The sequence below is a fragment of the Oncorhynchus mykiss genome, chromosome 15 (assembly GCF_057628025.1).
Source record: "Oncorhynchus mykiss isolate SJ-2025 chromosome 15, ASM5762802v1, whole genome shotgun sequence".
In the NCBI taxonomy this organism is placed as follows: domain Eukaryota; kingdom Metazoa; phylum Chordata; class Actinopteri; order Salmoniformes; family Salmonidae; genus Oncorhynchus; species Oncorhynchus mykiss.
In genome coordinates, this window is record NC_143036.1 from 860,277 (window position 1) to 873,833 (window position 13,557).

Consider the following 13,557-nt stretch of genomic DNA (forward strand, 5'->3'; position numbering starts at 1 on the left):
TATAACTAGGCAAGTCAGTTAAGAACACATTCTTATTTACAATGACAGCCTGGGAACAGTGGGTTAACTGCCTTGTTCAGGGGCAGAATGACAGCCTGGGAACAGTGGGTTAACTGCCTTGTTCAGGGGCAGAATGACAGCCTGGGAACAGTGGGTTAACTGCCTTGTTCAGGGGCAGAACGACAGCCTGGGAACAGTGGGTTAACTGCCTTGTTCAGGGGCAGAATGACAGCCTGGGAACAGTGGGTTAACTGCCTTGTTCAGGGGCAGAACGACAGATTTTTACCATGTCAGCTCGGGGATCGATCTTTTCGTTTACTGGCCCAACACTCTAACCACTAGGCTACCTGCCACCCCACAATGACTAGATGCTCATGTCTCCACTCTAACAATGGGAGTCTTTGTCTCAATGGTGGGAAGGCAGGCGAAATCCCGGCAATCGGTCCGAGTTGTTTGGACTATAAACTATGACCCCTATATTGACAGATGAGACTCTCACTAACAAGATGGTTCAGAAGACTCGTAAGACATCGGTACAGCCAAATTCTGTCTGTAGTTTTGGAACCTTTTGGGCTACACACTAATATGGCCCCTCTGTGCGAAGGTGAGACTCTCACTAGCATGTACGTTTCGGTTGTTTTTCTCTAGGACAGGCAAAAAATGGCAAAAATATGGGCTTAAATACATGTTAAAATATCCTAGTATATGAGAGATACTTCAGAACAAACTTCCTTTTGATATTTTTGTTGGACTTTCTGTCGTTCCGTGTATTGAATCTGTTGTTCCGTGTATTGAATCTGTTGTTCCGTGTATTGAATCTGTTGTTCCGTGTATTGAATCTGTTCCGTGTATTGAATCTGTTGTTCCGTGTATTGAATCTATTGTTCCGTGTCCTGAATCTGTTGTTCCGTGTATTGAATCTGTTGTTCCGTGTATTGAATCTGTCGTTCCGTGTCCTGAATCTGTTGTTCCGTGTATTGAATCTGTTGTTCCGTGTATTGAATCTGTCGTTCCGTGTATTGAATCTGTTGTTCAATGCATTTGTATGGGCTAATAGCAGTAAGGCCCAAAATAAATGGATCAAATCATTTTTGAATATATTTTTTTTATACTTCAATGGGTTTTAAAATTCCAAATCAAATAGCTAAATGATCCTTGTTATGACCTTCTTAAAACAATTCCTCATAGCTTAGTAGAACCCCCGGCTAAGACAGGGCTTAGACTTTGATTGTTTAAACATGTGCATGTTTTTCTCCTCTGATAAAAAAAAAAAACAGATTTAAGAGGTGTGTGGCAGATTTCAAAACTATTCTGCGGTAGGATACACATGAGTGTCCTCGATGAACTTGTACTTTCTCGCCAAAGGACGCCATCTACGCGGATACTCTTCCGTTAGCCTACTAACGAATTGACAGATTCCTCAACCACTTATCGGTTTCCAGATCATGGAAGAGAGAGGACAGAGGATGGCCTTTTGCCCAAAGACAAAACCCCATGGTGAGGAGAGGAAGTCCAGTGTCTGGCAGTGGGAGAGTATGGCACGAGATAGAACTGGGACGACATTCTGCACATTTCTCATCGATGAAACATTCAATCTCAATACAGTTTTCTTTTCCCAAAACATGAATCTGTTATGAACAGAGTGGATAAGTAGAATCTGTTATGAACAGAGCGGATAAGTAGAATCTGTTATGAACAGAGTGGATAAGTAGAATCTGTTATGAACAGAGCGGATAAGTAGAATATGTTATGAACAGAGCGGATAAGTAGAATCTGTTATGAACAGAGCGGATAAGTAGAATCTGTTATGAACAGAGCGGATAAGTAGAATATGTTATGAACAGAGTGGATAAGTAGAATCTGTTATGAACAGAGCGGATAAGTAGAATCTGTTATGAACAGAGCGGATAAGTAGAATCTGTTATGAACAGAGCGGATAAGTAGAATATGTTATGAACAGAGTGGATAAGTAGAATCTGTTATGAACAGAGCGGATAAGTAGAATCTGTTATGAACAGAGCGGATAAGTAGAATCTGTTATGAACAGAGCGGATAAGTAGAATCTGTTATGAACAGAGTGGATAAGTAGAATCTGTTATGAACAGAGTGGATAAGTAGACTTTTACCCCTTTTTAGACTTCAGCTTTTGCCAAAGTTTCCAAAAATGGTATTGTTTAAAAGGAGTGCTAGGGCAAATTGAGTTATTGAACACGTGCCCTTCACAGAGTAAGCATTCTCTAACGGAAATATGCAAATACATGCTACAACAAGCCTAGGATCTTGCTAGTTCGTGCTTGGCTCTGCCCACCTCCTTGCTTAACTTGCTCCTATTGGAAACATAGGCTGTGGTGGAGCTGGAATCAGTTTGGTTTTGGGCTTATACAGTCATATGCTTTGTAATAGTGGAAGCAGAAGCACTGTTTGATTGAGTTGGCGTGAATGAAGTTGGTGAGAATGAAGACATGAAGAAGAAGGAGCTAAAAGCAGTTTCTTGTTGAACTGAGATTCATTAACAATTCTGCATTTTTTTGGAGATCCATTTGATGTTAATGGTGAAGGATGCATTGGGGAAGGTGGAGTCGGTCCAAATTTCGGTTCCGGTCTCGAGTCCACATCGTTCTTGTGTCGAATACATTTATACTCTGTCTTCACTCGGTTTCAGACATCGAGGACTCATAATTTCTTCCAGAGACCAGCAGACCAATTTCTTCCAAAACCCTCATAATTATCAGCTTCTTCTTCGCCAGGCCAAACATACACACTACCGGTCATAAGTATATATACACACACACTCCTTTCTGGAAACAATAATACTTAACAGCCCTTATACAGTGCAAGTCAAAAGTTTGGACACAGCTACTCATTCAAGGGTTTTTCTTTATTTTAACTATTCACTATAGAATAATAGTGAAGACATCAAAACTATGAAATAACACATATGGAATCATGTAGTAACCAAAAAAAGTGTTAAATTATATTTTAGATTCTTCAATGTAGCCATCCTTTGCCTTGATGACCACTTTGCACACTCTTGGCATTCTCTCAGCCAGCTTCACCTGGAATGCTTTTGCAACCATCTTGAAGGAGTTCCCACATATGCTGAGAACTTGTTGGCTGCTTTTCCATCACTCTGCAGTCCAACTCATCCCAATTGGGTTGAGGTCAGGTGATTGTGGAGGCCAGGTCATCTGATGCAGCACTCCATCACTCTCCTTCTTGGTCAAATAGCCCTTACACAGCCTGGAGGTGTGTTGGGTCACTGTCATGTTGAAAAACAAATGATAGTCCCACTAAGCGCAAACCAGATGGGATGGCGTATCGCTGCAGAATGCTGTGTCAACCATGCTGGTTAAGTGTACCTTCTAAATAAATCACAGACAGTGTCACCAGCAAACCACCATGACACCTCCAACCCATGCGTCATGGTGGGGACCACAAATGCAGAGATCATTCGTTCACCTACTCTGCATCTCGCAAAGACACTGAGGTTGGACCCAAAAATCTCTCATTTGGACTCATCAGACCAAAGGACAGATTTCCACCTGTCTAATGTCCATTGCTCGTGTTTCTTGGTCAAAGCAAATCTCTTCTTATTATTGGTGTCTTTTTAGTAGTGTTTTCTTTTCAGCACTTTGACCATGTTGATGCTGAGATGTCTGTTACTTAAACTATGTGAAGCATTTATTTGGGCTTCAATTTCTGAGGCTGGTAACTCTAATGAACTTATCCTCTGCAGCAGTGGTAACTCTGGGTCTTCCTTTCCTGTGGCAGACCTCATGAGAGCCAGTTTCAGAGAGAACAGTCTACGACTTGGGTGACTGGAGTCTTTGACAATTTTTTGGCCATTCCTCTGACATGGCCTAGTATATAGGTCTTAGATGACAGAAAGCTTGGCCTCAGTGATGTACAATACTGGGCCAGACGCACTGCCCTCTGTGGTGCCTTACGGTCAGATGCCGAGCAGTTGCCACACCAGGCGGTAATGCAACTGGTCAGGATGCTCTCGATGGTGCAGCTGAAGAACGTTTTGAGGAACTAGGAATCCATGCCATGTGAACCATGACAGTTCCTTAGTGATGTGGACACTGATGAATCTGAAGCTTTCGACCTGTTCCACAACAGCCCCATCAATTATTTTATTTAATCTTTATTTAACTTGGCAAGCCTGACGAACTCCCATTAGGCTGTTTCATCGTCGTCAGTGTTCAGGTCTACCACCGTCATGTCGTCTGATGATGTCAGCGAACTTAATGGAGGGTGTTGGAGTCTCCAAATGCATTTGTAGGTAGCTAGTTAACAGCCATGGAAGAAGGTCAACGGATAGCAGCTGTCAAATAAGGGAGAGAGTAGGCTGGCTACTCTGGATAGAGCAAGTACTTTTGTGTATTTCTAGTCCCTAGAGAGAAACTAAAGACGGAGATAATCTAGTCCCTAGAGAGAAATTGAGAACGGAGATAATCCAGTCCCTAGAGAGAAATTGAGAATGGAGATAATCCAGTCCCTAGAGAGAAACTGAAGACGGAGATAATCTAGTCCCTAGAGAGAAACTGAGGACGGAGATAATCTAGTCCCTAGAGAGAAATTGAGAACGGAGATAATCCAGTCCCTAGAGAGAAACTGAGGACGGAGATAATCCAGTCCCTAGAGAGAAACTGAGGACGGAGATAATCTAGTCCCTAGAGAGAAACTGAGGACGGAGATGAAAGTAACATAATATATTAATTTGAGTATAATGAAGCCTGTTTGTCTAATAATGACATTACCTTCCGTATTCCTATAGATCAAATTAAATATTATTTGTCACATGCGCCAAATACAACAGGTGTAGACATCACAGTGAAATGCTGAATACAACAGGTGCATTTCACCTTATAGTGAAATGCTTGGGTTGATGCACGGTGCGGTTTATCATCAGGAGTGTGACCAGGGAAATGTGGGACTGTCTCATGGGGGAATTCATGCCTGTCCCAACTAAGGACGACTGGAGCATCATCACTGTTGCCTTTGAAGAACAGTGGAACTTTCCTCATTTTCTGGGATCAGTGGATGGCAAGCATGTGGTCCTGCAAGCCCGGAGACCCCTGCCCCATGTCTTCATGGGAGACGAGACCTTTCCTCTCCGGAGAAACATCATGCGGCCCTTCCTTGGAGTGACCATCCCCAGTAGGAACAGGGTCTTTAAATACCGCCTCTCCCGGGACAGGCTGACCATCGAGTGCCCCTTCGGCATTCTTGCGTCCCAGTTGCGAATGTACCGCCCAGTCATTGGGTCCACCCTGCTAAAGCATAGGCTTGTGTAAAGGCTACCTGTGTCCTGTATGACTACACAAGAATGGACACGAGGACCAGGTGGGGACCTGCAGCTCTCCACCATGTGACAGAGGAGAGGTCTGCTGTTCTGCAGAATATTGCAAGGATGTGGGTCAACAGCGCATGATGTCTGCACAAAAACCAAGCAGGCTCTTTTAAGAGTCACACATATTCCAAAAATGTAGAACAGTTAGACACCCTACAACCCACACCTACACAATATTTAATCAATCTGATTGATGGATTGTGTTGTGCAGTAAGCAGGCTCAGGTGTATAACTGTGGCTCCTTCCACCTTCAAATAATAGACAAGATGGCCGACCATGGAGAATAGTAAGACACTCCATTATTTCTATAACTACGCTGTATGGTTTGTCCTCGTGTTCGTGTGAATGGGCTTGTTTTTCAGTACTCTGCAGCCACTTAGTGTGGACACCAGGTGAGGCCACAGACATACACACAGATTCCTCTTGAACACTGTCTCTTTAACTACCTTGTTGTCTCGATAACATTCTCCCTCCCACTCTCTAAATCCTCTAGGTTATATCAGCTGTGTTGGTGAACCCCTCCCCTTCTCCCCCTTCTGAACTGCCTGACCCATAGAGGGTACAGCATGATCAGAGTTGAGAGGTCACTTGGTCGGGTATTCTTCTTCTTCGTGTGTCTTTCTGGCAGACTAGACGGTTTGTTGCATATTGTTACATTACACATTTGTTTGGAAAAGGAAATTGCACCACCCTATAACCCTTTATACACAGAGGACAAAACATTAAGAACACCTGATCTTTCCATGACATAGACTGACCAGTTCAATCCAGGTGAAAGCTATGATCCCTTATTGATGTCGCTTGTTAAATCCACATCAATCAGTGTAGATGAAGACAGGTTAAAGAAGGATTTTTAAGCCTTGAGACACTTGAGCCATGAATTGTGTGTGTGTGTTCCATTCACGGGCACGACAACATATATAAGTGCCTGCTGAACGGGGGTATGGTAGTAGGTGCCAGGCGCGCTGGTTTGTGTCAAGAACTGCAACACTGCTGGCATTTCCACACTCAACAGTTTCCTGTGTGTATCAAGAATGGTCCACCACCCAAAGGACATGAAGCTAACTTGACACAACTGTGGGGAGCATTGGTGTCAACATGGGCCAGCATTCCTGTGGAACACTTTCGACACCTTCTATAGACCATGACCAGCGAATTGAGGCTGTTCTGTGGGCGTGGAGGGCTAATCCATTTTAGCCTTATTCTAAAATAGATGTTTATTTAGTAATCTACACACAATAAATACCCTTAATGACAAAGCAAAAACAGGTTAAGAATGTTTGGAAATGTATTTTAAAAAATACCTTATTTACATAAGCATTCAGACCCTTTGCTATGAGACTCGACATTGAGCTCAGGTGCATCCTGTTTCCAATTATGATCCTTGTGTCACGGCCGTCAACAGAAGTAGCCCAAAGCGCAGGGTGGTGAGCGTACATATTCCTTTATTTCTATGACGCCGACAAAAACAATAAACAATCCAAAACAACCGTGAAGCTAAAGGGCCACAAACAAAGTTAACCTCCCACAAAGACAGGTGGGGAAAAAGGGCTACCTAAGTATGGTTCTCAATGAGAGACAACGATAGACAGCTGTCCCTGATTGAGAACCATTCCCAGCCAAAGCATAGAAATACAAATAATAGAACTAAAGAACATAGAATACCCACCCCAAATCACACCCTGACCAAACCAAACAGAGACATAAAAAGGCTCTCTAGGGTCAGGGCGTGACTCCTTGAGATGTTTCTGCAACTTGATTGGAGTCCACCTGTGGTAAATTCAATTGATTGGACATGATTTAGAAAGGCACACACCTGTCTATATAAGGTCCCACAGTTGACAGTGGATGTTAGAGCAAAAACCAAGCCATGAGGTCGAAGGAATTATCCGTAGAGCTCCGAGAGAGCATTCTGTCGAGGGACAGATTTGGGAGAGGATAGCAGGTCCCCAAGAACACAGGGTCCTCCATCATTCTTAAATTAAATATGTTTGGAACTAACAAGACTCTTCCTAGAGCTGGCTGCCTGGCCAAACTGAGTCATTGGGGGAGAAGGGCCTTGGTCAGGGAGGTGACCAAAAACCCGATGGTCGCTCTGACAGGGCTCCAGAGATCCTCTGTGGAGATGGGAGAAACTTCCAGAAGGACAACCATCTCTGCAGCACTCCACCAATCAGGCCTTTATGCTGGAGTGGCTAGACAGAACCCACTCCTCAGTAAAAGGCACATGACAGCCCTCGTGGCGCTTGCTAAAAGGCACCTAAAGACTCTCAGACCATGAGAAACAATATCGTCTGGTCTGATGAAACCAAGATTGAACTCTTTGGCCTGAAGGCCAAGCTTCACGTCTGGAGGAAACCTGGCACCATCCCTACGGTGAATCATGGTGGTGGCAGCATCATGCTGTGGGGATGTTTTTCAGCGGCAGGGACTGGGAGACTAGTCAGGATCAAGGGCAAGATGAATGCAGCAAAGTACAGCGAGATGAATACCTGCTCCACAGCAGGTTTGGGGTGAAGGTTCATGTTCCACCAGGACAACGACCCTAGCACACATCCAAGACAACGCAGGAGTGACTTTGAGACTAGTCTCTTAATGTCCTTGACCCAGTCAGAGCCTAGACTTGAACAAAGTACTGAGTAAAGGGTCTGAATATTTATGTCAATGTGATGTTTCAGATTTTTATGTCATACGTTTTTTTTTTGCGTCCTCATTATCGTGTAGTGCGTGTAGATTGAGGATTTGAAAAAAAAAAATATATTTTAGAATAAGGCTGTAACGTAACAAAATGTGGAAATAGTCAATGGGTCTGAATACTTTCCGAATGCACTCTATGTAGTGGTGTAATAATGTTATGTGATGTACTGTTTTATATTTTGTTTTATATGTAATGTTAAGTGCCTTAATGTGTTTGGTCCCCAGGAATGGGGATCCCTAATAATACTAATACTGGGCTCTACGCCCGCTCTGTAACACCTCCCGGTTGGACGCCGAGCTGTTGCAATACCAGCCAGTGACGCAACCGGTCAGGATGCTCTCGAGGGTGCAGCTGTAGAACTTTTTGAGGATCTGGGGACCCATGCCAAATCTTTTCAGTCTCCTGACCACCTCCCTATAGGCTGTCACATCGTTGTCAGTGATGAGGCCTACCACCGTTGTGTCATCAGCAAACTTAATGATGGTGTTGGAGTCGTGCCTGGCCATGCAGTCATGGGTGAACAGGGAGTACAGGAGGGAACTAAGCACGCACCCCTTGGGGGCCCCTGTCACATGGCTCTCCAGAGGGTGGTGCTGTCTGCACAACGCATCACCGGGAGCAAACTACCTGCCCTCAATGACACCTACAGCACCCGATGTCACAGGAAGGCCAAAAAGATCAAGGACATCAACCACCTGAGCCACGGCCTGTTCACCCTGCTATCATCCAGAAGGCGATGTCCGTACAGGGAAATCAAAGCTGGGACCGAATTGAAAACAGCTTCTATCGCAAGGTCATCAGACTGCTAAACAGCCATCACTAACTCAGAGAGGCTGCTGCCTACATTGAGACCCAATCACTGGCCACTTAATGGATCACTAGTCACTTTATACAATGCACTCTAAATAATGTCACTTTAATACTGTTTACAATACATGACTCATATCACATGTGTATATACTCTATTTTATACCATCTACTGCACCTTGCCTATGCCACTCGGCCATCGCTCATCCACATACTTACATGCATATATTCTCATTCACCCCTTTAGATTTGTGTGTATTAGGACGTTGTTGGGGAATTGTTAGATTACTTGTTAGATATTGCTGCACTGTCGGAACTAGAAGCACAAGCATTTCGCAACACTCTCATTCAAATCTGCTAACCATGTCTATGTGACAAATAAAATATTATTTGATTAGATTAGATAAAATATATATAATACATAGTTACTATAACTACTATATATATAATACATAGTTACTATAACCACTATATATATAATACATAGCTACTATAACTACTATATATAATACATAGTTACTATAACCACTCTATATAATACATAGCTATAACTACTCTATATAATACATAGTTACTATAAATACTATATATAATACATAGTTACTATAACCACTCTATATAATACATAGCTATAACTACTCTATATAATACATAGTTACTATAAATACTATATATATATAATACATAGCTACTATAACTATTATATATAATACATAGTTAGTATAACTACTATATATAATATATAGTTACTATAACTACTATATATAATACTTAGCTACTATAACTACTATATATATATATATAAATAATTCATATTTAATATAACTACTTTACATAAAATAGAGCTACTATAACTACTATATAATACATAGTTACTATAACTACTCTATATAATACATAGTTACTATAAATACTATATATATATAATACATAGCTACTATAACTACTATATATAATACATAGTTACTATAACTACTATATATATAATACATAGTTACTATAACTACTATATATAATACACAGTTACTATAACTACTATATATATAATCCATAATTACAATATTTACTATATATATATAATACATAGTTACTATAAATAATACATCTACTATAACTACTATATATAATACATAGTTAGTATAACTACTATATATATATTTTTTCATTTTACCTTTATTTAACTAGGCAAGTCAGTTAAGAACAAATTCTTATTTTCAATGACGGCCTAGGAACAGTGGGTTAACTGCCTGTTCAGGGGTAGAACGACAGATTTGTACCTTGTCAGCTCGGGGGTTTGAACTTGCAACCTTCCGGTTACTACTATATATAATACATAGCTACTATAACTTCTATATATAATACATAGTTACTATAACTACTATATATATATATATATATATAGTATATAATACATAGTTACTATAACTAGCTATTGTTACTACTATATATAATACATAGCTACTATAACTACTGTGTATATATATATATATATATATATATATATATATATATATATATATATATATATATATATAAAATTCATATTTAATATAACTACTTTACATAAAATATAGCTACTATATAATACATAGCTACTATAACTACTATATATAATACATAGCTACTATAACTACTATATATAATACATAGTTACTATAACTACTATATATAATACATTGTTACTATAACTACAAAATATAATGCATATCTACTATAACTACTATATAGATAATACATAGTTACTATAACTACTATATAGATGATTAATATTTAATATAACTACTTTATATAAAATAGAGCTACTACTAGAGCTAATATAATACATACTTACTACAACTACTATATATAATACATAGCTCCTATAAATGCTACTGGTCCAGGTCTTTGTCACTGCTCAAGGGGAGGAAGGCAACCAGATCCTCCAAGAAACCCAAGATGGCTGACGTTAGCAGGCTAAAGCCAGACGCCTCAGCCTCAGGGGCAATGAAGGGTGTAGAGACCAAAGCCAAGGCCCGCCCTGCCACCCCAGCCCCTGAGAACGCCCTAGTCATCCCCATAAGCGACAGCCCCCCTTCCTCACGCTGGAAACCAGGCCAGAAACCATGGAAACCTTCTTACCGTCTTACCCTCCCATGGGCCCCACATCCCCCAATACAGCTGAGAAACAGTCCACAACCTCTAACATGTTGAAGGACCTCCCAGAGACCTCCCACCTGGAGAAGAGCCAGGTCTAGAAGACCCACAGATACCAGAGACATTCACACAGTGGATCCTACAGGATCCTACAGCCAGTCTCAGAGCCGCTTCAGGAATCACTTCCGGTCCAGGACGAGGTCGCCCGGTCACTACGACAGAAGGTCCTTCTCCTAAAGTAGGTCAGAATCCTAGAAGAAAGGCATCGACAAGAGACAGTCCATAGACGAGACCCAGTCCATTGAAAAGACAAAGCTAGACAAGGACTGGCGGCAGAATTACAGCGCTCTGAAGTGGATCAAGAACCTGGATAAGTACCTCACCGCTCATGATGCCCAGATCCACATTTGTATCTGATGATGGAACAGCCAGCGAACACATTCCTGGACCCAGGCATATTGGTTCCAAGGGACAGAAGCTCTTTCGCCCGTTATCAGAACAAGGACGTCCTCAGGCAATGGATGCAAAGGGTCTGAAAACAAACCAAAAGTCCTTGGAGGAACCCAGCAGCAGGCCAGAATGGGACAGTAACAGGGATAAACTAGGTAGAAAGAAAAGCCTGGTGAACAACCAGAAGTCTGAGGTTAGATCAGAGGAGGTTCTTGACCAGAGACTGGCAGCTCTAAGTGGGTGGGACTCAGAGACTCTGAGAAGATGCTGCCCAAGATGTTCCTATTAGAGAAGGAGGAGGGTGAGGCCAGCTCCGAGTCAGAACACGAACACTGTGTATTTGTATTTATTATGGATCCTCATTAGCCAAGGCAGCAGCTACTCTTCCTCTGGTTTATTATGGACCCCCATTAGCCAAGGCAGCAGCTACTCTTCCCGGGGTTTATCATGGATCCCCATTAGCTAAGGCAGCAGCTACTCTTCCTGGGGTCCTGCAAAATTAAGGCAGATTTTACCATTTTAAAAACATTACAGTACATTCACAGATATCACAACACACTGTGTGACCTCTGGCCCCTACTCCACCACTACCACATATCTACAGTACTAAATCCATGTGTGTGTATAGTGCGTATGTTATCGTGTGTGTGTGCACAGTAATATGAACAAAACTCCTGGAAACTCCGAAGCGCTGGTGCCTCCTGCACCTGTACACACTTCGACTCCATACTGCCACCCCATTGTAAGGAAACCCTGAGAATGGACCAGGGGCAGAGAGACTCAAGAGCAGGACGAAGAACAAACGTAAACACAAACGCAAGAATAGGAGCTCTACAATACAAAAACATTAAAAAAAATAACATAGAATGCCCACCCAAATCTCACCCTGACCAAACCAAAATAAAGAAAGAAAAAGCTCTAAGGTCAGGGCGTGACAATTCTGCTGTAAAGGATAGTCCTAAGAGAGCTGTCAGGGGAAGACAAGGCAAATCCCCATGTCTGAAAAAGGAGGACAAGGAGAGAATTCCAGCTTCACCCAACAGAAACGGTTCAGTACAGCCAACGCCTCACAGCATGGAAGATACAGAGGAGATAAACAAAAAAAACAACTGCCAACTCAAACCCAAAACATACTAAACCTCACAACCTCACTGCTAACCTGCCAAAGATGGAGCAGCCAGAAACAGTAGTAGATGCTATGGAGATCTGCAACCCAAAACACACAGACCTCCCTGAACCCTCCCCCAAGCCACCAGGCCCTCTTGGTCACCAGACATCAGTCTAAAAACCCTGGCTCCTCTGAGATGCACCTTAAAGAATGGAGATGTGTTCCTCTCACCTGTTATAGAACAACAGTCTACAGCCTCTCTGCAAGCTGTGATGCTACCTAGTGGGCAGCAGCAGGAAACTGCAGCAGGCAGAGCTGCTGGACCTCCTGTCAACCCCAATGGAATCTTCTAAATTGGGATGGCCGCTCTGCAGTCCCTGAACCCAAACCCCTCCTCCGTGGCCCGTCTGCTCCCCACCAGACCTCGGAGCACAGCGGGTCCCAGACCCAGCCCCACCACCAGCCCCAGGGAGGCATCAGGCCCCAGGGCAGCAGGACCCAGAGTCAGGTCAGGAGGACCCAGGGGGGAGTCAGCATCCAGATCAAGAGCCAGAGCAGGGTGCATCTGGGTCTCGTTGTTCGACGAGGTGCGGAAGACAGCCAGGCTGAACTAGAGGGCCTGAAGTCAGGACAGCAGCTCCAGCGAGGAGAGGTCTCCATCTAAAGCTGGAGCCAGAGGAGAGGCGGAGCAGCAGGATGTCTAGCCACTCCCACAGGTCCCGCTCCTCACAGTCAGTCTGACCTGCAGCAGAAATCCTTGCAGAATCTGTTCCACATTCTGACCTGCAGTTGAAGTCCTTCCAGAAGTCGTTCCATAGTCTGACCTGCAGTAGAAGTCCTTCCAGAAGTCGTTCCATAGTCTGACCTGCAGTAGAAGTCCTTCCAGAAGTCGTTCCACAGTCTGACCTGCAGTAGAAGTCCTTCCAGAAGTCGTTCCACAGTCTGACCTGCAGTTGAAGTCCTTCCAGAAGTCGTTCCACAGTCTGACCTGCGGTAGAAGTCCTT

At 42.9% G+C, this 13,557-nt stretch overlaps 1 pseudogene; it reads left to right on the plus strand.

The window, feature by feature from the left end:
• Window positions 1-4,958: 4,958 nt before the first annotated feature.
• Window positions 4,959-13,256, plus strand: LOC149977362 (uncharacterized; annotated as a pseudogene).
• Window positions 13,257-13,557: the final 301 nt, after the last annotated feature.